Source organism: Callithrix jacchus, chromosome 20 (assembly GCF_049354715.1).
Source record: "Callithrix jacchus isolate 240 chromosome 20, calJac240_pri, whole genome shotgun sequence".
Classification (NCBI taxonomy): domain Eukaryota; kingdom Metazoa; phylum Chordata; class Mammalia; order Primates; family Cebidae; genus Callithrix; species Callithrix jacchus.
In genome coordinates this window covers 14,586,364-14,610,587 of record NC_133521.1, presented here as the reverse complement: position 1 = coordinate 14,610,587, position 24,224 = coordinate 14,586,364, and the positions used below count along the sequence as shown (strand labels likewise).

Here is a 24,224-nt window from a genome sequence, read left to right as displayed (position 1 = left end):
TTCCCAGAAGCCCCCGCGCGGCGCGCCATCAAACGAACTTTATCGAGACCCGTCGGGGGAGGACAAGAACAGGGGCGGGGAGGAGGCTGGGCCTTGGGCCGAACCGTCACGCCTTGGGCACAGGCAGCCACAGCCTTCACCTTTCTCACTTGATTAGAGTCGGCTCTGTCAGGAGAAAGTGATTCTAGAATTCCTTAAGCTAAAGCAATTTCTTAATCCTTGAGCGCCAAGGGCTGGGCCGTAGTCTACGAGCTGGGAACACAGTGGCGACCACGACAGACAAGATCGCTGCCCTCATGGAGTTCCCAGGCTGGCAGAGGAAACAAAATATAATAAATAAGTAACTGCAGTTTGCAAGAAGAGCTATGAAGAAAAAACAGGGTGATGGGAGAGAGAATGCTTGGATGGTCAAAGGAGACTTTTCTGTGGTGGTGGCGTCTTGAGCTGACTAAAGAAGGATGAGAAAGAATGGAGCTTGCAACGTTCTGGCTTCAAAGAATTCCAAGCAGAGGGAACAAGAGTGAAGTCTCCAGGAGAAGCCAGATTAGTGTTTGGAGACTAGAAAGAAGGGGTGTGTGGCTGGAAGATGGTGAGCGGGGGCAAGTGGGGTCAGACATCCATAGACTGAATGGCTTATACACAACAGAAATTTATTTCTCACCGTTCTAGAAGCTGGGAAGCCTTAGATTAAAGCACCAGCAGATTCAGTGTCTGCTGAGGGCCTGCCTCCTAATTCATAGATAACACTTGATACGGTTTGGCTCTGTGTCCCCATCCAAATCTCACCTCAAATTATAGTCCCAATAATCCCTACATGTCAAGGGTGAGACCAGGTGGAGGTAATTGGATCATGGGGGCAGTCTCCACCATGCTGTTCTCGTGATAGTCTCACAAGATCTGATGGTTTTATAAGCATCTGGCATTTCTCCTGCTTACACTCATTCTCTCTCCTGCCGCCCAGTGAGCAGGTGCCTTCCACCATGATTGTAAGTTTCCTGAAGCCTCCCAGCCATGCAGAACTATGAGTCAATTAAACTTCATTTCTTTATAAATTACTCGGTCTCAGGTATTTCTTCATAGCAGCGTGAGAACACACTAATAAAGTACTCTTCTCTCTGTAACCACACACAGAAGAAGGATGAGGGAGCTCTCCAATATTTCTTGTATAAGTGCCCTAATTGAGGGCTTCACTCTCATGACCCAATCACCTACCAAAGTCCTCACCTCCTAATACCATACCATTGAGGGACAGAGTTTCAACATATAAATTTGAAAGGGAAGGACACAAACATTAAGAAGTCTATAGCAAGTAGTGTCCAACTTTATTTATTTATTTATTGAGACTGAGTCTCACTCTAGGGCTGGAGTGCAGTGGCCCGATATCAGGTTACTGCAAACTCCACCTCCGGGTTCAAATGATTCTCATGCCTCAGCCTCCCAAGTAGCTGTGGTTACAGGCACCCGCTACCACACCCAGCTAGTTTTTGCATTTTTAGTAGAGATGGGGTTTCACCATGTTGGCCGGGCTGGTCTTGAACTCCTGACCTCAAGTAATCTGCCTGCCTCAGCCTCCCAAAGTGCTGGGATTACAGGTATGAGCGACCATGCCCGGCCACTTTGTTTATTTTTAATACCTCACACCAGCATATTGTGAGTTCTCTATAAATAATTGGTGCTGATTAACAATATGTATGGGTGTGGCCTTTGTCCTCAAGCTATTAAATATGTAACAAGACCCTGCTGTGGCCAGAGAATATCCACAAAGATAATAGTGTCTTGCATCTTCTGAGAGATGGGAAAGTTATTCTTCAAAGTTTATATCTTAGACTACATTATAAGGAGTTATAATCTCTTGCTCTATGGCCATTATCTGCTATTAGCATAAACATATACCCATGTATATATTCTCTAAGTCAGCTACATTTTAATTCGGCTACCTTGACTTGCTCCAGCATGTCTGAACAGAACTGGACAAGCTCCAAAATCTGGTGCATGCCATTCCTTATTTGGAAACCTCCTGACCTCCTGACTAGCTTCTTCTTTTTCCTTGTCTTCTTTCCTCTTTATCTATTCAGGAAATTTTCAAGTTTTTAGCCAATCGGGTCAAGCATAGAATGTGAGGTCCCATTCCAGCCAATGGAAACTGGACAAAGCAGTAGGGCAATTGCATTAGGTTATGAAAGTTATAAATGTCCCTGTCTCCTTTGATCAGGTGTGCTCTCATTGCAAGACTGCCAGCGAGTTGCACCCTTTCTGCAGAAAGTAAACTAGTCTTGCTGAGTGATCCATTGTCTCGGTGTTGGATTTTCCCCAACATTATAAACCCATTTCCAGCACATCTGAATAATGTTTCATACTTTTACCTTGCTTTTCCTTTATGTAAAAAAAAGAACTTTTAATGACATAGACAAATGCTTGTGCAACATTGCCAAATGAAAATTCAGGACGCTTGCCTTTTAAAGCTGAATATTTCTACATTGTAAAACCCAGCATTTGTACTCCTAGATATATGCTCTGGAGAAACTCTTACACATAGGCACCAGGAGATATAAGCAAGAATCTTCATAGACGCACAGTTCATGTTAACAAAAACCTTGAAATTAGCCAAAAAAAAAAAAAAATGGATAAAAAAATGGTGGGGTATTATGCAATGGAACATTACGCAGCCGTGAAAAATGAGTGTGCTTTAGCCATAGATGCACCATGGATGAATCTTGAAAATGTAATGTTAATTGGAAAAAGTGGCTAGGCATAGCGGCTTACACCTATAATCTCAGCACTTCGGGAAGCTGAAGCAAGAGGGTAGCTTGAGCCTAGGAGTTTAAGACCAGCCTAAGCAACATGGTGAACCCCTGTCTCTACAAAAAAAATGGCTGGGTGTGGTAGCATGCATCTGCAGTCCCAGCTACTGGGGAGGCTGAGGTGGGAGGATCACCTGAACCCAGGAGGTCAAGGCTCCAGTTGAGTCGTGGTCACACCACTGCACTCCAGCCTGTGTGACAGAGTGAGACCTCATCTCAAAAACCTTGCAGTTTTCCGGATGGTCTTCCCATATTCTTTCCTAGCCCCAGAGATAACCACAATCTGACATTTCCTATTTACCATTCCAAATGTTCTATCACAAATATATCTGTGCATAAACAATATATATATATTTTAAGAGAACTGGATGCATTGGCTCACTCCTGTAATTTCAGCACTTTGGGACGCCAAGGTGGGAGGATCACTTGAGCCTTGAAGTTCAAGACCAGCCTGGGCAATACAGTGAGACCTCCATCTCTACCAAAAAAAAAAAAAAAATTAATTAGCCAGGCATGGTGGTTCACGGGGCTGTACTCCCAGCTACTTGAGAGGGTGAGACAAGAGAATCACTTGAGCCCAGGAGGCAGAAGTTGCAGTGAGCTGTGATCGTGCCACTGTATTCCAGCCTGGGATACAGAACAAGATCCTGTCTCAAAAGTAAATAAATAAATACACAAGAGACAAAGAAAGAGAGGATATTGAAATATGATTAAGTGGGAATAGTGTCTCTCCTGGCTGGGGGAACCACAAATGAGCCCTTAAAAGCTAGTATACTTTTCAAAGTTTCTCCAATGAAATGACCATGCTCCCTTAATCAGAAAAACATACACTAAAACTGAGCTGGTTGGTTTTGTTTTGTTGGTACAGAGTTACAACCAACACCAGCTTCTCAATATTTGCCCAGGTATATGATTGAAAGAACTTCTTTTGAGGATTCTGAACTCACCTCCAACTCCACTCCATGAACTGTCGTCTTGTCCAAGTGCCACACAGAGAGGAGTTTCTATCTTCTGGTGGCAAGAGCTGTAACAGAGCTATTTCTGGAACTGTTTCTGTCTGTCAATTAATTATGTAGCTTAGAAGAGCTTTCTTAAACATGACTTTATCTGAGCTCAGAATCTTTCAAGAGCCTTTGCCTTGAGAATTGGTCTGTGACGTGCCTCAGAGCTCCTGCAGGGCCCCTTTCTCAGAGGTGGGGATTTTCAAACTCTTTCCTACTTAAAAGACAGCTGGGTGGTGGAGGGGAGTCCTTATCTTCCCTCATTTAGTCCTGCTGGGTCCCAAACATTCTTTAACAGAATCCTGTTTTTCAAAGGGAGTCTTTGACGAAATCTTGTATTGTAACATAGACTTGCATGTCTTCTATATATACCAAGTACGTAACTGTACCTTTTTTGACTGCATGATTATATCAAACAAACACAGGCCTTTTTACTTTTGTCTGGTTGAATTGTGCTTTTTGCTATTCTTAGTCTTCAGATGAACCCATTGAGTATATGGGATGTGCATTCAATACACTATACTGTATTACCAGACGGTGACTCTCTGATAGACATCTGCTATTTTAACACTTCAACTCCCCTGTGGAGCACTGTGGCCCCAAATCTCAGTCCCTGTGTTTTGATTGGTGGCATGTGACTCAGGCCTAGCCAATCAGAGCAGAGTACTGCAGCAGCCTGGCCACAGCAACTGGCCTAGGAATTGGTCTATAACCCAATAGGGTCAAGAAAGTGCCCTCTTAAGATGTTCTGCTCAGACAGTTCTCTTTATGGCTGGAATAAATTAGAACTGTGAAGATGTTTTTGTAGGCATTATCGTTCCTTAAAAATTGTTGTTTAATTGTTTGTTTGTTTATTTCGAGACAGATTCTCACTCTTGCCCAGGCTGGAGAGCAGTGGCACGATCTTGCCTTGCTGCAACCTCCACCTCTCAGGTTCGAGTGATTTTCATGCCGCAGCCCGCGGGCATGTAATAGGTGTGGATTGCCACGCCAAGCTAATTTTTGTATTTTTAGTAGAGATGGGGTTGTATTATGTTGGCCATGCTGGTCTGGAACTTTGACCTCAAGTGATCCACCCTCCTTGGCCTCCCAAAGTGCTGGGATTACAGGTGTGAGCCACCTGTTTAATTGTTTATTATCCACAAAGGAAGAATTTGTCTGGGAAGGAAGACAACATAGAAGAAAGCAATGTAGTGATGGAGAGAGAGCCTGTAGTCAAGTGACATTGTGACACAGCTTCTGGAGTGATGGAGAGAGAGCCTGTAGTCAAGTGACATTGTGACACAGCTTCTGGAGTGATGGAGAGAGAGCCTGTAGTCAAGTGACATTGTGACACAGCTTCTGGAGTGATGGAGAGAGAGCCTGTAGTCAAGTGACATTGTGACACAGCTTCTGGATCACGCTGTGCCTTCTGGATGTTTTGTTGCATGACCTAGAAAATTCCATTTTTTGCTCAGTTTCACTAAGGTTTTATGTCACTTGCAATCAAAATAATCCTGAATGATGTAGGTATTACTTGAGCCCATATAGCATCTCATCTAACATGCTTGTTACAAGGTCAGTAGGCCAGAATTCAGTAAGCTTAATAAGCTTAATTCAGTGAACTTTCCCCAATCAAGTTGCTTTTCCATTACGTGCAATATAGGGAGGCACTTTCCACAATGTTAAGAAGAATATGGCCAGGCACGGTGGCTCAAGCCTGTAATCCCAGCACTTCGGGAGGCCAAGGCGGGTGGATCATGAGGTCAAGAGATCCAGACCATCCTGGTCAACATGGTGAAACCCCGTCTCTACTAAAAATACAAAAAATTAGCTGGGCATGGTGGTGTGTGCCTGTAGTCCCAGCTACTCAGGAGGCTGAGGCAGGAGAATTGCCTGAACCCAGAAGGCGGAGGTTGCGGTGAGCCAAGATCGCACCATTGCACTCCAGCCTGGGTAACAAGAGTGAAACTCCGTCTCAAAAAAAAAAAAAGAAGAATATTTTCACCATCAGATTACATTTTATTCCACCCATTAACAGGGTAACATTAAGCAGTTCCATTTACAAAGAACATGAGAAAGTCTTACTTTTATGTTCATTACATTTTGTTTCAAAATGACATTGTAACTTAGCAAAGAACACAGAATTATATTGCACGTTATGTAAGTCCAATCAAGACTATGGTCAATTTTTATTATTAAAAAGATGAGGCTGTTGGATACATAGCATTACAAAGTTGCTTGAACCCGTAGAATGCACAACATCAAGTGTAAACTCTAATATATACTACACATTGGGTGATCATGATGTGTCAACGTAAGCTCATCAGTTTTAACAAATGTGCAACTGTGGTCAGGGATGTTGGCAATGGGAGAGGCTAGGCATATGTACAGGTAGGGGATATGTGAAAAATCGCTATACCTTTGGCTCAATTTTGTAGTGCACCTAAAACTGCTCTTTAAAAAAAGTCTTTTAAGACATTTTTAAAAGTAAGGCTCAGCCGGACATGGTGGTTCACGTCTGTAATCCCAGCATTTTGGGAGGCCAAGGCAGGCAGATCACTTGAGGTCAGGAGTTCAAGACCAGCCTGGGCAACATGCTGAAACCCCATCTCTACTAAAAAATACAAAATTAGTCAGGCATGGTGGTGAGCGCCTGTAATATTAGCTACTTGGGAAGCTGAGGCAGGAGAATCGCTTGGACCCATGAGGTGGAGGTTGCAGTGAGCCAAGATTGCACCACTGAACTCCAGCCTGGGTGACAAAGCAAGACTCCATCTCAAATAAAAAATAAAAATAAAAAATAAAAGTGAGGCTCAATGATTAACAACTCTCCTGATCGTTCTTCTGGTGACTTTGTGAGGAAAGGGCCTCCATTTGACCTCCTTTCATTGAGTCTCTTGAAAAGTATTTGTTGAGTGCTTGCTATGTGCTGAGTGCTGGGGATTCAGAATGAATGAAATTGACAGGGTCCCTGGCCCTTGGAGCTCACATTCTAATAGAGTGGACACATAATAAACACATGAACAGATTTTGGGGAAGGTTAATTTCGGGGAGTGATAAGCCTGTATATTAAAAGAAAGAAAGAAATAAAGGGTCAGGCACAGTGTCTCATACCTGTAATCCCAGCACTTTAGGAGGCTGAGGCAGGAGATCGCTTGAGACCAAGAGGTCAAGGCTACAGTGAGCTATGATTGAGCCGCTGCACTCCAGCCTGTGCGACAGAATGAGATCCTGTTCCACGAAGAAAAGAGAAAAAGAAAGTGCAGCTGAGGGGAGTAGGTGCTGCTTCAGCTGGGGAAGTAATGGAGGATCTCTCTGAAGAGGTAGCATCTGAGCAGAGACCTAGATTCCCAAAGGAGTAGCTATGTGGAGCTATGCAGGATCAGCAAATGTCAAGGCCTATGGGACAGACAGGATTTCAAAACACACCTTCTCCTTCTGACCAAATCAAACAATGGCCCCAAACCAGAAAACTCCAGGCCCACGTGTCTTCCCTGGTGAAGTCTTTCAAATATTTAAGGGAGAAATAAACAAATCTTACATAAAGTCTTCCAGAGAATATAAAAAATAAGTACCCTGTCAACTTGTTCAATAAGGCTGGCAAACGTTTATTCCGAAACCTGGAAGTACCCTACAAGAAGAGAAATAGAACAGCCCTACTAAACATAAAGGCAAAAATCTGAAATAAAATATTGAGAAACCAAATCCAGCAATATAGCAAAAGGATAATACATCAGGATCATATGAAGAATTTTTTTTTACTAAGAATGTAACATTAGAAAATGTATGTAATTCTCTGCACTAACAACAGAAATGAGAAAAATAAATGTTTATCTTAATAGATGCCAATAAAAAGCATTCAACATGTATTTATGATCCAAACTTAGCAAACTAGGAATAGACGGGAACTTAATCTGATGGAGGGTATCCATAAAAAACTTCAGCAAATATCACTTAATGGAAAAATATAAATATTTCTCCTAAAGTGATATAAACATAACAAAGATGTTGTTTATATTCAAGAGTTTATTAGAAGTCTTAGCCCGTGCAGTAGGCAAGGAGGAGAAATAGCGGGCATAAAGCTTGGCAAGAAAAAAAATAAAATCACCGTCATGGACAAATGACATGAATACATAAGAAGAAAATCCAAAATAATCTACAGACAAAATATTAAAATTAATTTATGAAGTTAGCAAGGCTATAAAAAAAGGTCAATATACAAACATTGATTGTATTTCTATATATTTGTAAAGTATATAGAAGTTATTTACTGGAAAACAAAATTTTCAAATGATATCATTTGTATCAGCATAAAAATCACATAAATAGTATTCAATCTCAGAAGACATACAAGATTTTGATGCTAAAAACTACAAGGTATTAATGAGAGCAACTAAAGAAGACCTAAATAAATGTTGAGATAGACCACGTTTTTGGATTGAAGACTCAAGATGCCAGTTCTCCTCAAAGTGATTTATAGGTTCAATGCAATCCCAACCATAATCCTAGCAAAATTTTAATGGAAATTGACAAGCTGATTTTAAAATTTACCTGAAAATGCAAAAATATTCTTTTCAGACATTCTTAAAGAAGAAAAAGTGGGAGAGAGACTTATATCTCAAAATTTCAACACTTAGTTTAAAGCTATCATAATTCAAAAAGTATGATCTTGACAAAAGAATGAATAGACCAATGAAACAGAATAGAGAGTCCAGAGACAAACCCACACTTGTATAATTACCTGATTTATAATAAAAGTAACTCAGGGGCAGAAAGGATTCTATTTTCAATAAGTGACATTGAATCTATTGGCACTATAAAAAAATTTAAAAGAACAGCAATATTCATCCATATACCAAGAATGAATTCCAGATGGTTTATGGACCTGAATGTGAAAAAAAAAGTACAATAAGCTTTCTTAAAGATAAGATAATAGACTTAGTGACCTAGAGGTTCTGGAGGTTGGCAAACAATTCTTTTTTTTTTTTTTTTTGAGACAGAGTTTCACTCTTGTTACCCAGGCTGGAGTGCAATGGCACGATCTGGGCTCACCGCAACCTCCGCCTCCTGGGTTCAGGCAATTCTCCTGCCTCAGCCTCCTGAGTAGCTGGGATTACAGGCATGCGCCACCATGCCCAGCTAATTTTTTGTATTTTTAGTAGAGACGGGGTTTCACCAAGTTGACCAGGATGGTCTCGATCTCTTGACCTCGTGATCCACCCGCCTCGGCCTCCCAAAGTGCTGGGATTACAGGCGTGAGCCACCGCGCCGGCCGGCAAACAATTCTTAAGCAAGACACAATAATCATTAACCATAAAGAAAAGACTGATAAATTATATACAACTGAGTGAAAAGGCAAACCAGTGGAATAAATTTGCAATACACTTATCTAAGACTCATATCTAGACTATATAGAGAACTCTTATAAATCAAGAAGAAAAAGACAGATCCTGTTAGGGGCGGGTAAAAACCTAAACAGGTATGTCATGAAAAAGGATACATAATGGTTAAATTGTACCTGTCTACTTGACTGGGCCACAGGATGCCCAGACATTTAGTCAAATGTTATTCTGAGTATGTCTGTGGGGGTGTTTCTGGATGAGATTAACTTGTGCATGGGTAGACTGAGTAAAGCAGATTGCCCTCCTTAATGTGGGTGGGCCACATCCAATCAGTTGAAGGCCTGAAAAAATGCAAAGACTGAGTAATAGAGAATTCCTTCTGCCTGTCTTTAAGTTGGGAATGGGATTTTTTTCTGTCTTTCAACTCAAACTGAAACATCAGCTCTTCCTGGCTGTTGAGACTGTCAGACTGGGACTGGAACTACACCAACCACTATCCTAGGTCCTGGGTCTCCAGCTTGATGACTGCAGATCTTGAGACTTGTTAACCTCTATAATCATGTTAGATCTATCTGTCTATCTATCTATCTATCTATCTATCCATCTATCCATCTATGCACACACATCTGATTGGTTGTGTTTCTCTGGAGAACCTTGATTAATATGATATCTGAATTGCTAATAACATATGGAAAGTCCTTAACACAGTTGGTCATCAGGATGATGAAAATTAAATCTATAGTGAAAAACCACTAAATATCTATCAGACCAGAATAACTAGAAATTTTATGGATGATACTTTCATACAATAAAATGTACTTGTTTTAAGAGTACACTTAGATTTGTTTAGTACATGCATATATATGTATGACCAGCACCAGAATCAAGATGTAAAACATTTCCTAATGTTTCTCTCATGTCCCTTTGCAGTCAATACCTGTTCTAAATTTCATGTAAATGGAATCACCCTTTATCTTTCATATCTGGCTTCTTTAGTTTGGCATCATGCTTGTTTTTTTATGTTTGTCTATGTTGATGTCTGTATCAGTAGTTCATTCCTTTTTATTGATAAGTAGAAGTCATTATATGGATATACTACATTTTATTTATCCATCTTTGTTTTGTTTTGTTTTGTTTTTTGAGGCAGAGTCTTGCTCTGTGGCCCAGGTTGGAGTGCAGTGGCATGATCTTGGCTCACTGCAACCTCCTCCTTCTGGGTTCAAGTGATTCTCCTGCCTCAGCTTCCCAAGTAGCTGAGATTACAGGTGCGCACCACCACGCCTGGCTAATTTTTGTATTTTTAGTAGGAACGAGGTTTTACCATGTTGGTCAGGCTGGTCTTGAACTCCTGACCTCTAGTGATCTGCTCACCGTGGCCTCCTAAAGTACTGGGATTACAGGCATGAGCCACTGTGCTCAGCCTATCCATTCATCTTAATGGGTGTTTGGGTTATTTCCAATTTTTGGCTGCGAGGAATAAAGCTGCTGTGAAAATTCTCGTACATGTTTTTGTGTAAACATGTGTTTTCATTTCCCTTGAATAAAAACCTAGGAACAGAAATTCTGGATCATATGACACATATATATTTACCTTTATAAGAAAATGTCAAATTATATTCTCAACGGTTGTACCATTTCCACCAGGAGCAATGTATGAGTTCCTGTTGCTTCAATCTTTGCTCACACTTGATATTGTCAGGTTTTTTCTTTATCTGAGGCATTCTAATCGATGTGCAGAGTATCTCATTATGGTTTTAATCTTCATTTTCCTGACAACTAATGAAGTTGAGAAAATGGCTAATGGCTACACTTTAAAATTGACAATACTAATTGTCCAAAAGGTTGTGAAGCAACTGGGACCATCATGTGCGGTAGAGGGTTAATAAATAGGGACAACCACATTGGAAAACTAGCAAAATATATTAAAGCTAAATATACACATACTCTATGACCTAATACATCCATTTGTCTATCATCTATCTATCTATCTATCTATCTATCTATCTATGATCTATCATCAGCATAAATGTGTACATATTTTCCTTAAAAGCCAAGTACACCAATGTCCGTAGCAGCATTATTTGTACTAGCCTAACAGAAGTCCACCAGAAGTCCACCAACAGAAGAAGAGATCGATAAATAATGTTGTGGTCATATAATAAAATAATTCAGGAACAAAAAAGAAAGCTCCATCCATAAGCAACAACATGAGTGAATCCCGCAGACATTATGACATACAAAAAAAGCTAGAGGCAGAAGTATAATTTCATTTACAAAAAGTTTAAGTAAAGAAAAACTAATCTATGGTGACAAATGTCAGGACAGTGATTATTGTGAAGCAGTGAGAGGTTGTTGCCTGAGAAGGAGAATGAAGGAAACTGCTGAGATCTCTTAATGTTCTATTTCTTAATCTGGATGCTGAGCGCATGGATGTATTCACTTTTTAAAAATTCATTAAACTGTACATTTAAGATTTGTGTACTTTACTATATATATATGTATTATTCATTATGCCACGATAAAAAGTAAAAATAAAAGGCTGGGCACAGTGGCTCACACCTGTCATCCTAGCATTTTGGGAGGCGGAGGTTGGTGGATCACCTGAGGTTGGGAGTTTGAGACCAGCCTGACTTACATGGAGAAACCATCTCTACCAAAAATTCAAAATTAGCCAGGCTTGGTGGTGAATGCCTATAATCCCAGCTACTCAGGAGGCTGAGGTAGGAGAACCTCTTGAACCCGGGAGGCAGAGGTTGCTCATTGCATTCCAGCCTGCACAACAAGAGTGAAACTTTGTCTCAAAAAAAAGTAAAATATTCCCTTCACTGTGGAATATTAAATATTTTTGCAACCCAGAATTCCTGTTACTTCCCCTAACTGTTTGCACTCTGGAACCTTGCTTTCCTTCTTTGGTATTCCCCACAATGAATAGCATGTGAGTTCATGGAAGGAAAGCAAGAATTTTTTTTTTTTGAGACAGGGGTTTCACCATGTGGGCCAGGCCGGTCTTGAACTCCTGACCTCAGGTGATCCACCTACCTCAGCCTCTCAAAGTGCTGGGATTATAGGCGTAAGCCACCACGCCCAGCCGAAATATTTCTTAAATAACAGACACGGCTGGGCATGGTGGCTCACGCTTCTGCCAGAGACGATTTCTTACAAAAGGTTACAAATTACATAAAACTTGGTGAGCTGTGGCTGAGTGATCAGCAATATTCTTCAAAAGTCATTAAAAGGTTTGGCCAGGCATGGTGGCTCACCCCTGTAATTCCAATACTTTGGGAGGCTGAGGCAGGCAGATCACTTGAGGTCAGGAGTTCGAGACCAGCCTGGCCAACATGATGAAATCCTGCCTTTACTAAAAATAAAAAAATTAGGCAGATGTGGTGGAGCACACCTGTAGTCGCAACTCTCAGGAGGCTGAGGCAGGAGAATCACTTGAACCCAGGAGGTGGTGGTTGCAGTGAGTCGAAACTGTGCCACTGCACTCCAGCTAAAAAAAAAAAAAAGTCATTAAAAGCATCAAAGGGAAGCCTCTTACTTTGCCCTTCAGATGGGTTTCATGTCAGTGGCACAGAAGGTGACTTGACATTATCCTGGATAGCAAACAGGCTTTCTCTAGAATGCCAGCTCCTGGCAATTGGTTGAGTCTGAGAGAAGCCAAGGCTAAAAGGTACTGAGAGCAAATCCAGGCTCAGTGGAGGAAGGCTGGAACCATTTGATGTGTCAGTCCGGATGTTTGCACTGCAAACAACCAGTCGAAATTGACCTAAACAGTAAGAAAATGTATTAGCTAAACTAATTAGAAGTCCAGTGGTAAGGTTGAATGTCAGGTTGGTTGATTCAGCAACTCCCCAGGAATTCATGTCTTTCCATCTCTCTGCTCTGCCCTCCTAGATAGACACTCCATCTTGGGGGCAGTAAAGATGTTTCTGGTCAAAAAAGGTGGACAGCTCCTACACTACAAAATGGATCATAATTCTTAGGCTCTGTCAGCACTCCTGACAGATGTGTGGCACTTAAAGGTATTCTCTCCTGCTGAGATCTATTAAAGAGTAGACAAGAAAGGAAAGAGAAAAAAGATCACAGCCATCACTAATTAAGTACAAACTGTGTGCAATGCCCTGTGCTAAGGTCTCCACAAGATTTTTCTCATTTAACCCTCACAATGACTCTTGGAGAGAGATGCTATAGAGATCCCTGTTTTATAGATGCAGAAAGTGAGGCTGGAGGGCCTCAGTAGTTTATTCAAGGCCATGTAGCAAGCCCAGTGCAGAACAATGATTCAAACAAGACTCAGACCATGCTTTGTATTAATCCCAATACTATATCTTCTCCTCCCTCAGAGTGACAGTGATACCCCCTGCATTGTAGAGGTCAGTTTGAAGTTAACAAGCATAATTAATATTTAGAGCAACTAGAGTTCTCACAAGTTACTGGAGAGAGTGTAAAATTACACACATATGGCCAGATGCTGTGGCTCACTCCTATAATCCCAGCACTTTGGAAGGCCAAGGTGGGTGGATCACTTGAGCCTAGGAGTTCAAGAGCAGCTTGGGTAATATAGTGAAACCCTGTCTCTACAAAAACAAAAATTAGCCAGGTGTAGTGGTACACACCTGTAATCCTAGCTACTTGGGAGGCTGAGGTAGGAGGATCACCTAAGCACAGGGAAGTTGAGGCTGCAGTGAGCCGTGATTGTGCCACTGAACTCCAGCCTGGGCGACAGAGCAAGACCTGGTTTCAAAAAATGAACCCACAATTGCTTTGGAAAACCCACAATTGCTTTGGAAAACACACATCTACCCTATGACCCAGGTGTTCTACTCCTAGGTTATTGACTTAAGGGAAATGAAAACATATGTACACAAAAATACTTATACAAAAATGTTCAGAGCAGTGTTAAAATATGCTCCTGGCTAACAGACAAAATGGACTCCCCATGGCAAACTGAGGTGCTCAAAGTTAAAACAGAACGAGGCAGTCAGGGGGTAGTGAGCAAGTGGTCACGTACTCTGTGATCTCAGAAAGATGTAAAAGTGTCACAGGACCTCCGTTTCTGCAATCAAATCAAACTAGTGCCTGTTTTCAGTGCGAAGATAAACTGCCCCTTCCCCTCGATGGGCCTTTTGAAAGAAATCATTGAGAGAGTCTTCTGGTTCAGGGCTTGGAAGCCACCCAATCAGGGCTCAACTAGTTATTTTTTTCTTTTGGTTAGATGGAGTCTCACTCTGTCACCTAGGCTGGAGTGCAGTGGCATATCTCAGCCAACTGCAACCTCCGCCTCTGGGGTTCAAGTGATTCTCCTGCCTCAGCCTCTTGAGTAGCTGGGATTACAGGCATGCGCCACCATGCCTGGCTAATTTGTGTAGTTTTAGTAGAGACAGAGTTTTACCATGTTGGCCAGGCTAGTCTCAAACTCCAGATCTCAAGTGACCGGCCTGCTTCAGCCTCCCAAAGTGTTGGGATTACAGGCATGAGCCACCGCGCTCGGCCTAGGACTTGACTATTTTGATTAATCAGAACTGAACCAGTTTTGAATCCTTCATTTGTATAAGTGGACCTAATTGAGAACCAGGGTGAGATTTTTTCCTATTGAATCCAGACTCTGCCTTTGTTCTTCCCAGAGCCCTTAAGCTGAAGGCTGTGCCTCCCTATTCTGCAGATTGTTTTCCATGTCTATATAGAGAAAATAAAGCTCCCTTCTTCCTCTGGAGATCTCATGGTCTTTGTTAATGGCAGCTTTATTCATAATAGTCCGAAACTGGAAACAATTCAGGTGTCTATCCAAAGGAGAAAAATGGGTTACCAAACTGGAATAGCCACCGAGTGGAATACTATTCTGCAGTAGAAAGAAACATACCACTGACTGCTGCATCAATAGAAATGAATCCCCTAAACCAATGTCAATGGAAAGCCAGACAGAAAAGAAGACATACTATGAGATTCCACTTACATCAGTTTCAAAGCAAGCAAGCTTATCTCTAGTGATAGAGGTGAGAATAATTGTTCCTTGGAACTATCGGCCAGAAAAGTGCAGGAAACTTTTTGGGGTGTCAGAAATATTCTGTATCTTGAGCTGAGTGGCTACACAGGAGTATACATATGCAAAAATGTATTTATTTGTCTATTTATCTATTTATTTAATGTATTCTTTTTGAAACAGGGTCTCACTCTGTTGCCCAGACTTGAGTGCAATGGTACAATCTTGGCTTGCTGCAACCTCCACCTCCTGGGCTAAAGCTAACCTCCCATCTCAGCTGAGGTAGTCCCGAGTGACTGGGACTACAGTCGTGTGCCACCACACTAGCTAATTTTTGTATTTTTTTAGAGACAGGTTTCACCACGTCACCCAGACTGGTCTCAAACTCCTGGACTCAAGTGATCTGCCCACTTCAACTTTCTGAAGTGCTGGGATTACAGGTGTGTGCCACTGGGCCCAGCCACAGAAATTTATTAAGCTGTACACTTAAGATTTGTGCACTTTACTGGATGTAAGTATTTCTCAAAAATTTTAAATTAAGGAAAAAGTGATTGACAGCTATTACTCACTTAAGCCTTGCAACAACTTAGGAGTAGACAGGGCAGAGTTTATTATCGTTATGTATCCTATGGGGAACTTAGGCTCCAAGGGGATTAAATGACTAACCCAAGGTCATAGAAGGAAAGAGTGGCAAACCAGGGCTTCCACTCACATCTTCTGAAATCAAGCCCAGGCTGGGTGTGGTGACTCATGCATGTAATCCCAGCACTCTGGGAGGCCAAGGCAGGTGGATCACTTGAGGTCAGGAGTTCGAGACCAGCTTGGCCAACATGGTGAAACCCCATCTCTACTAAATATACAAAAATTGGCCAGGTGTGGTGGTATGTGCCTGTAGTCCCAAGCTACTCAGGAGGCTAAGGCAGGAGAATCACCTGAACCCAGGAGGCAGAGGTTGCAGTGAGCCAAGATTGTGTCACTGCACTCCAGTGTGGGCAAAAGAGTGAGACTCTGCCTCAAAAAAAAAAAAAAAAAAAAAAAATCAAGTCCAGTGCTTTCTATCCCAAGAAAGCCTCCAAGGTGAATTGAGAGCCCTTCATTAACTCTATTAAGGAATTATCCAGATAAGTCCTTTAATTCCTGCCAGCTTTCTGAATTGAGATTGGAATGAATCCCACACTCATTTATCAGCAGCAGCTGACTATCAGATGACATTATCAAGGTGGTAGGTTTTTTTTCAACATCTGTTTGTTTTATTTGTTATTAAATATACTGACTGTTGAATGAGAAAAATCCCCATCCTACACATCTCTCCATTGCTGCTGTTTAAAAACAGCTTTGCCGACATCTATCAACTTTGTTTATGTCAAATTGCACAATTTGTCACTGATGCTGAATTTGCCAAAAGAAAAGTGAATTTGATTGACAAGTCCCAAGGATTTCTCTCTCTTCCTTTTCAACAATCCAGATGTTGAAAAAAGTTAGATCCACCCCCAGGAAGGCTCATCTGTGGGTGAAAAGTGTACCAAAGGAGCTTGGGGAATACGGTTTCAGTTTTTGTAGAAACTTTGCCTCCAAGAGACCCCATCTTCTTGATTGGTTCAAATTACCCTCCAATTTTAATTGCTGCCTTTCAATGGAGCCATCTGTTTCAAGGCCCATCTGTCAAGGGCTCTCTTGTGGTTGATTATTAAATGTATTTGCAGCTGGAGTTTCAAGAAAAAAAAAGTTAAATGATAAAAGAAAAGTGTCCCCAAGAGTGAAAGTAGAATACAGAAACAGACTTGTAGCTGTTGCCACTCTTAAAAATCAGAGGACTTAGGACGGGCGCGGTGGCTCATGCCTGTAATCTCAACACTTTAGGAGGCTGAGGAGGGTGAATCACTCGAGATCAGGAGTTCAAGACCCACCTGGTTAACATGGGAAACCCATCCCTATTAAAAATTAGCTGGATATGTGGCGGACACCTGTAATCCCAGCCACTCAAGAGGCTAATGTGCAAGAATCACTTGGGAGGCAGAGGTTGCAGTGAGCTGAGCTCACATCACTGCACTCCAGCCTGGATGACAGAGACTCTGTCTCAAAAGGAAATGAAGTAAGAGAAAGAGAGAGAGAGAAATCAGAAAACTTAGTCTTTCTCTACAAACCCAGAAGAAAATTAATATCAGCAAACAAGTATGGAGGACAGTATTGAACATGGCTGGCTTTGGGGTCTTCCAACACCCTTCTTTGATAACTATACCAAAAACCTGTCCCCATTTGCTTTCCAGGGACTCACTTCTTTCACATTGTGGGTACTCTTATGGGGATAATAATAACCTACCGTGAAGTGTTGTTATAAGGATTGAGTTACTTAATAAATGTTAAAGACTTAGAAGAGAGTTTTGCATATGGTAGGTGCTCAATAAGGGTTAACCATTTTATTTTTGGCAAGTCTTGTAGCCCCAATACTCTAGAATTGAATAGAGGTCTCCTTACCCCACCAGTGCAAAACTACGCACATCATAAAAAGTTGCAATATTTTATTCTTTTAGAGACACAGTCTCGCTCTGTTACCAAGTCTGGAGTGCAGTGGTACAATCATGGCTCACTGTAATCTCAAACTCCTCGACTCAAACAATCCTTCTGCCTCAGCCTCTGGAGTAGTTATAACTATGGGCACATACTACCATGACCAGCTATTTAAAAAATTTTTTGTTGAGACAGGGGTCTCACTATGTTGGCCAGGCTGGTCTCAAACTCCCTCAAGTGATCCTTCCACCTCCACCTCCCAAAGGCCTGGAATTACAGGCTCAATTTTTGTTTTGTGCACAACTCTCACTAGAAAGAAAGCCCTTGAAGGCTTTGTGTCTATTAGTGGGCGTTCAGTGAATGTTAGTTTAAAAAGGTTCTGAATGACCTTCTAGGGGACTCTCAGAATGGAGGCCCCAATCACCGAAGTTATCCAATTGTTTGAAGGCAGAGTCTTTACTCAAATTTGACCCAAACTGGGGCTAACACTGGCATGTGTGGCATAGCAGGGACAACCAGCTCCTGTACATGACCCTCTTGGGGGTCAGCCAGTTCCGCTGTTCTGCAGCGTTACTGTCTAGATCTTATCAGCCTTGAGGGATAAGACTATGTCCAACGCTGGCCGCTGGGAGGAACTCGGGCCTTAGTTAACCAACACTAGAGTTCTGAAAACCGTGGTACACACAAGCTGGCAGCTGTAGCCCCCTGGCTGATGGCTGTCTTAGAGGTCTCATTCTTTTTTATAGAATAGGTAATAATTTTTAAAAATCGTGAAAAAGTCAAGCTAAAAGGACACTCAGGTAAGAACAAAACTTTCTTTACCCATCTAGCTGACGATGTTGTAATTTCTTTTCATGGAAAAGTATGTTTATTTGCTTTTTAAATCCCTAAGTGTCTTCACAGCATTTACTTTTTATAATGTATTTGATTTTGGATTGTGAGAAATATGATTTTTAGTTTCATGGTTCAGTTAAAATTGGGAAGTGTGTGGCCAGGTGCGGTGGCTCATGCCTTTAATCTCAGCACTTTGGGAGGCCAAGCCAGGAGGATGGCTTGAGACCAGGAGTTTGAGATGAGTTTGGGCAACATAGTGAGACCTATCCCCACAAAAAATGTTTAAAAATTAGCTGGGCTAAACAGGAGGCTCAGGCAGGAGGATTTCTTGAGCCTAAGGAGGTTGAGGCTGCGGTGAGCTGAGATCGTGCCACTGGACTCCAGCCTGGGCAACAGAGTGAGACCCTGTCTCAAAAAAGAAAGAAAGAAAGAAAGAAATGAAAGAAAAGGAAAGGAAAATAAAAGAAAAATTCAGAGGTGTGAAGGAAGAGTTTTTATTCCAATATAGTCTTAATTTTTAAATAATCAATTTCTCTGGTGTTTTTTGAAAATCTATGCGGGCAAAAATCAACTTTTCTATTTTGTTTTGCCTGAAATTAATTACCTCAAATAAAATGAAAACATGTTCACTTCAAGCAAAGCCCTGTGTAGAATAAGCCATTACTACACGTGTGCGATGAGTAAAGGAAGTACAAGCACCTGAGCAGAACAGGAAGCGCTTCTGTGCTGTGGGCTTGGCGGGCATGGCTTAGCCCGTTGTTTCATTGCACCTCTTGACAATGACATTTATAGAGGATCTATTGCAATCTGTTTTGGTAAAAAGGGCTTTTTTGTTCAGCAAGCCTGGAGTGCTGGAGTTTGAGTATCCAGAATTGTCCCTTACTTAGAGCAGGATCAAGATTACTTTATCTCTGTCTAGCAAATAATCTTAGCACCACATTTGATACTCAGAGGGTGTGTGATCATTCTATGTTTTGCATTAATGCTATTTCATGCTTCTCTGGGGCAATAAACAGTAGAGAACCCTGTTATAATAAAAGGAAAGCTAGGGACAAGAACTATTTGCAAGACACTTTTAAAATGCTGTTAAGTTTAATCCTTCCAACAATCCTTCAAAGTATCCCCATTTTTTAGAGTAGAAAAAGCGGCTCAGCTAAGCCCAGGATCATGTCACTAAGAAACGAAGAAGGATTTGAGCTCAGGCTAGCCTAATGTGTTCACGGACACACAGTGTAATCCCAGCTACTCAGGAGGCTGAGGCAGAAGAATGGCTTGAATCTGGGAGGCTTGGGTTGCAGTGAACCAAGATCACGCAACTGCACTCCAGCCTGGGCGACAGAGTGAGACTCTGTCTCAAAAAAGAAAAAGAAAAAGAAAAGAAGAAAATGAAAAGCAGCTTTCTTGGTGCACTGGGCAGCATGTTGGTCTCATAAGCTGAAGAAAATGAAAAGGCGAGACAGACTGAAAGGACATCTTCACACATATATATGACAAATGATAGGTATCCAAAATATGCAAAGAACTTCTGCAAATTAATAATTAAAAAGACAATCTGATTTTTTTAATGAGCAAAAGATTTGAATAGACACTTCATAAAATACATTATAAAAATACCAATGAACATATGAAAAAATAGTGCACATCAGTAGTCATCAGGGATATATAAGGGTAAAGCCACAATGAATAACACTTCACACCCAGTAGAATGGCCACAATTTAAAAGCCTGACAATAGCAAGAGTTGGCAGGAATGTGAAGAAACTGGACCTCTCATATTTTGTCATTGGGCAGCGTAAAATACTACAACCACGTTAGAAAACAGTTTGGCAGATTCTAATAGGGCCCCAGCGATTCCACTCCTTGGTATCTATCCCAGAGAAATAAAAGCACAAGTCCACAAAAGACTTGCACAAGAATGCTTATAGCAGCTTTATTCATAACATCCCCAAACTGGAAACAACCTAAATGTCCATCAAAGAAGAATGGATAAACAAACTGTGATACATGCAAACAATGTAATGCTACTTAGAGATATGAAATAACAAACTCTCCACGCACACAACCATATGGATAGATTTTTAAAACATTGGGTTGAGTAAAAGAAACCAGAACAAAGAAGTACACACTCTCTGATCCTATTTATATGAAGTTTAGGAACAGGCAAAACTAATATGGGATAGAAATCACAACGGTGCTTGTCTGGTCGGGGAGGTGGCATATTGGCTGTCGAGGGCATGATGGAACTTTCTAAGGTGAAGATATGTTCTAAATCTTGAATGAGATATGGGTTACATGGGGGTGTATGTTTGTCAAAATAGTCGAAGTGTGGTGTTAAGATTTGTGCATTTTAGCTGGGCATGGTGGCTCATGCCTATAATCCTAGCACTTTGGGAAGCTGAGGCAGATGGATCACCTGAGGTCAGGAGTTTGAGACCAGCCTGGTCAACATGGTGAAACCCCATCTCTACTAAAAGTACAAAAATTAGCCAGGGATAGTGGCCCACGCCTATAATCCTAGCACTTTGGGAAGCTGAGGCAGATGGATCACCTGAGGTCAGGAGTTTGAGACCAGCCTGGTCAACATGGTGAAACCCCATCTCTACTAAAAGTACAAAAATTAGCCAGGGATAGTGGCCCACGCCTATAATCCTAGCACTTTGGGAAGCTGAGGCAGATGGATCACCTGAGGTCAGGAGTTTGAGACCAGCCTGGTCAACATGGTGAAACCCCATCTCTACTAAAAGTACAAAAATTAGCCAGGGATAGTGGCCCACGCCTGTAATCCCAACTACTTGGGAGTCTGAGGCAGGAGAATTGCTTGAACCTGGGAGGCAGAATTGCAGTGAGCCAAGATCCTGCCACTGCACTCCAGCCTGGGCAACAGAGCAAGACTCCATCTAAAAAAAAAATCTCTCTCTCTCTCTCTCTCTCTCTCTCTCTGTGTGTGTGTGTGTGTGTGTGTGTGTGTGTGTGTGTGTAAATTGCTGAGCTCAGAGATTGTGACGAATGAGACAGGGGAATTGACATGCTGGGGCATTTTTATTAACCCTTCCTCCCTGCAGAATTTTGATTAAGTAGACAGGATGGAAGGGGGTTGCTCACGCTGGGGAGGAAGGTGTGGAGGCATGTGTCTCTGAAGGGAGTGGCTCCCTGACATCTGCAGGACCACAAGGTCTTGGGTCTGCTGTACAGTGCCCTGGAGGAGGCTCTCAGGTATAGCTGGTACCAGAATGTCTGGGGACACTGGGACCTAATACTGGGGTCTTGGGGGAGTAGACAGGGTCCCATTCCCATTGTGGAGGCTTGTGGTCAGTGGTGAGGGCAGCTGGGAGGGCATCTTTGTGGCCTGCTGAGAGCAGCTGCAGCCAAGGACCAGTGGAAGCTCAGTCCTGAAGCAGCCTTGTTTGTGCAGCTGGATGCCTGGCAATAACAGTCACCAGGATGGTAATCACAATGATGGGTGCCATTAACTGAGCACTTCATCAATGCCGTTTTCCATGTATTTACTCATTTCTTTATTCCCATTTTATGGATGAGAAAACTAAAAAACCAGGGGGGTTAAGCAACTTGCCTACCTCACACAACTAGTAACAGAGCCAGGAGTTTAACCAGACAGTTCCAGAGCTCACGTCCTTACCCTCTGGGCTGGGCTTCCCCTGCACCGCCCCCTGACACCCTCACTTTTCTGAACATGGTACTCAATGCTGTAGCTGGAGGTGAAGGATGGAACCTCAAAAGATGAGCGAAGATTAAAAAAAAACAAGATGATTAGGTTGAACTTCTGAAAGCCGTGGTGAATGGGAAGCCACAACCGCCTGCAGGGCCAACCGGGCTTGTAAATGAGTAAAGCGGCAGGTGTGAGGCATTAGGACATGGTGGGGCCTGTGGCAGGACAACTTTAAAGAAGGTGGCTGTTACTGAGATGTGCCCTTGGGGCCATGCAGAAACAATGGCCCAGGGCTCTGGAAGATCCAGATTTCTTAAGATTTTGATTTTGATAGCCCATGTTGCAGAAAAATGTGTGTGTGGGTGATGGCAATGTCTGTTCTCCTCTGCCTCCTGGGTGATCCGCACCAAGATGGGCAGCAGGCCAGTGACCATCAGAGGCCCAGGCCTTTGAAGGATGAGGGTGCTTCGCCCTCTGTGAACTCACCCTCCCCTGCACCTTGAACTGGGTTTTCTTAGACTGCCCTCCTGCCTGCATGCCCCCATCTCCGACAAACAGAAGCTCCGTCTCAGACTTGAATGATCCTCTGCCAGGCCTCTCTGCTGCTTTGTCCAAAGGTCTACACATCTCCCAATGTTCAGGGTTATCTCCCCTCCATCTTCCCCCTTGTCTCCAGCTGCCTTTCTACTGACTGATTTTATTGTTACTGTTTTTATAATTCCATTTGCGCTATCATGCGGCCTGATCTTCCATCTCATTCCACATCAAGCTGCAGCCTGAGCTTGGGTGTTTGTGGGCTTTGCAGCCAGATATGAACAGAAGATAGATTCATTTCCTGCTGCCTGCTTCTCCAACCCCAAATCTCCCAGTGTGATCCAAGAGCCCTGGAGATTTGCCTTCACCACCCCACCCCCTGCCGTAGATGTTTCTTTATAAGCCTTGCTTGTGAATAGGTGTCAGCAAGGGTCTCAGCAGGCAGGATGTGAGCATGTGGGCGCTCGAGATCCCCCTACCGGCCATCACCATCCTCCTGCTGCTGCCAGTATGTCCCTTGAGGATGCCTAGCAGGTCACACCCCACCCTGGGGGCAAACAGTGACTGACAACAGAACCAGCGCTCACCCCTTGCCCCACAGCAAGACAGTTCAGTGGGAGGAATTTGCTCTAGAGCACCCTGAATCAGGCCGAGGCTTTCCCCTTCCGTATTTGGCTTCCTTTGCTCCTCTAGTAAGTCACACATGTGGTACCCTAAGGAGCTAAAAGAAAATTGGAAATGAGCTTAGCTGGCAAGAAGAGACACAGGGTAGAGGGGAGCGGATGTTCTGAAAAATAGCGTCAACCACAAAGGGCTCACTAGCACCCAAGCTTCCTGTCACAAGCATTCAGCTCCCTGCCCACCTGCACCCAAGCTTCCTGTCTGCAAGCCTTCAGCCCAGGCAGCACGACCTTATAAAGTCCCCTGTAGCCCTGCTGTTTTGCAGACAGCATTCCTCTGCTATGTTGCCCATTGCTCTCTTGCAACGCATCTCCCACTTTCTCTAATAAATCTACCTTTCTTTCCCACAACTATCTTGGTAAATTCCTTCACCACCTGTGACACTGCCCCCAGGCAGTCGGGGTTTTTTGTGTTTATTGTTTGTTTTGAAACAGAGTCTCCTCTGTCGCCCAGGCTGGAATGCAGTAGTGCCATCTTGGCTCTCTACAACTCTGCCTCCCAAGTTCAAGCGATTCTCTTGCCTCAGCCTCCTGAATAAGTGGGATTATAGGCGTCTGCCACTACACCTGTCTAGTTTTGGTATTTTTAGTAGAGACGGAGTTTCATCCTGTTGGCCAGTCTTGTCTCAAACTCCTGCCCTCAAGTGATCTGCCTGCCTCAGCCTCCCAAAGTGCTGGGATTATAGGCTTGAGCCACCGCACCCAGTCAGCTCCCAGGCAGTCGTTGACCATGACAACGTGCACCTGAGTCCCTGTTACCAGCTCTGCATCTAAAAAACACGGACATGAGACAACTCCTTACAACACTACAGTGGGCAGTGTCTGTGGGCAGAAAAGGGGCAGCACTGGGCTCGGTGGAGACCAGGCCAAAACACTCCCATGCTTCAAAGGTG

General features: G+C 42.8%; 1 long non-coding RNA gene across 1 annotated transcript; it reads left to right on the top strand.

Annotated features, from left to right (window-relative positions):
- The first annotated feature begins 30 nt into the window (after positions 1–30).
- LOC128930284 (uncharacterized) lies at positions 31–23,679 on the top strand. Its single transcript, XR_008478149.2, has 3 exons — positions 31–589; positions 22,161–22,243; positions 22,887–23,679. It is a non-coding gene; the product is annotated as an uncharacterized LOC128930284 (long non-coding RNA).
- The last annotated feature ends 545 nt before the right edge of the window (positions 23,680–24,224 follow it).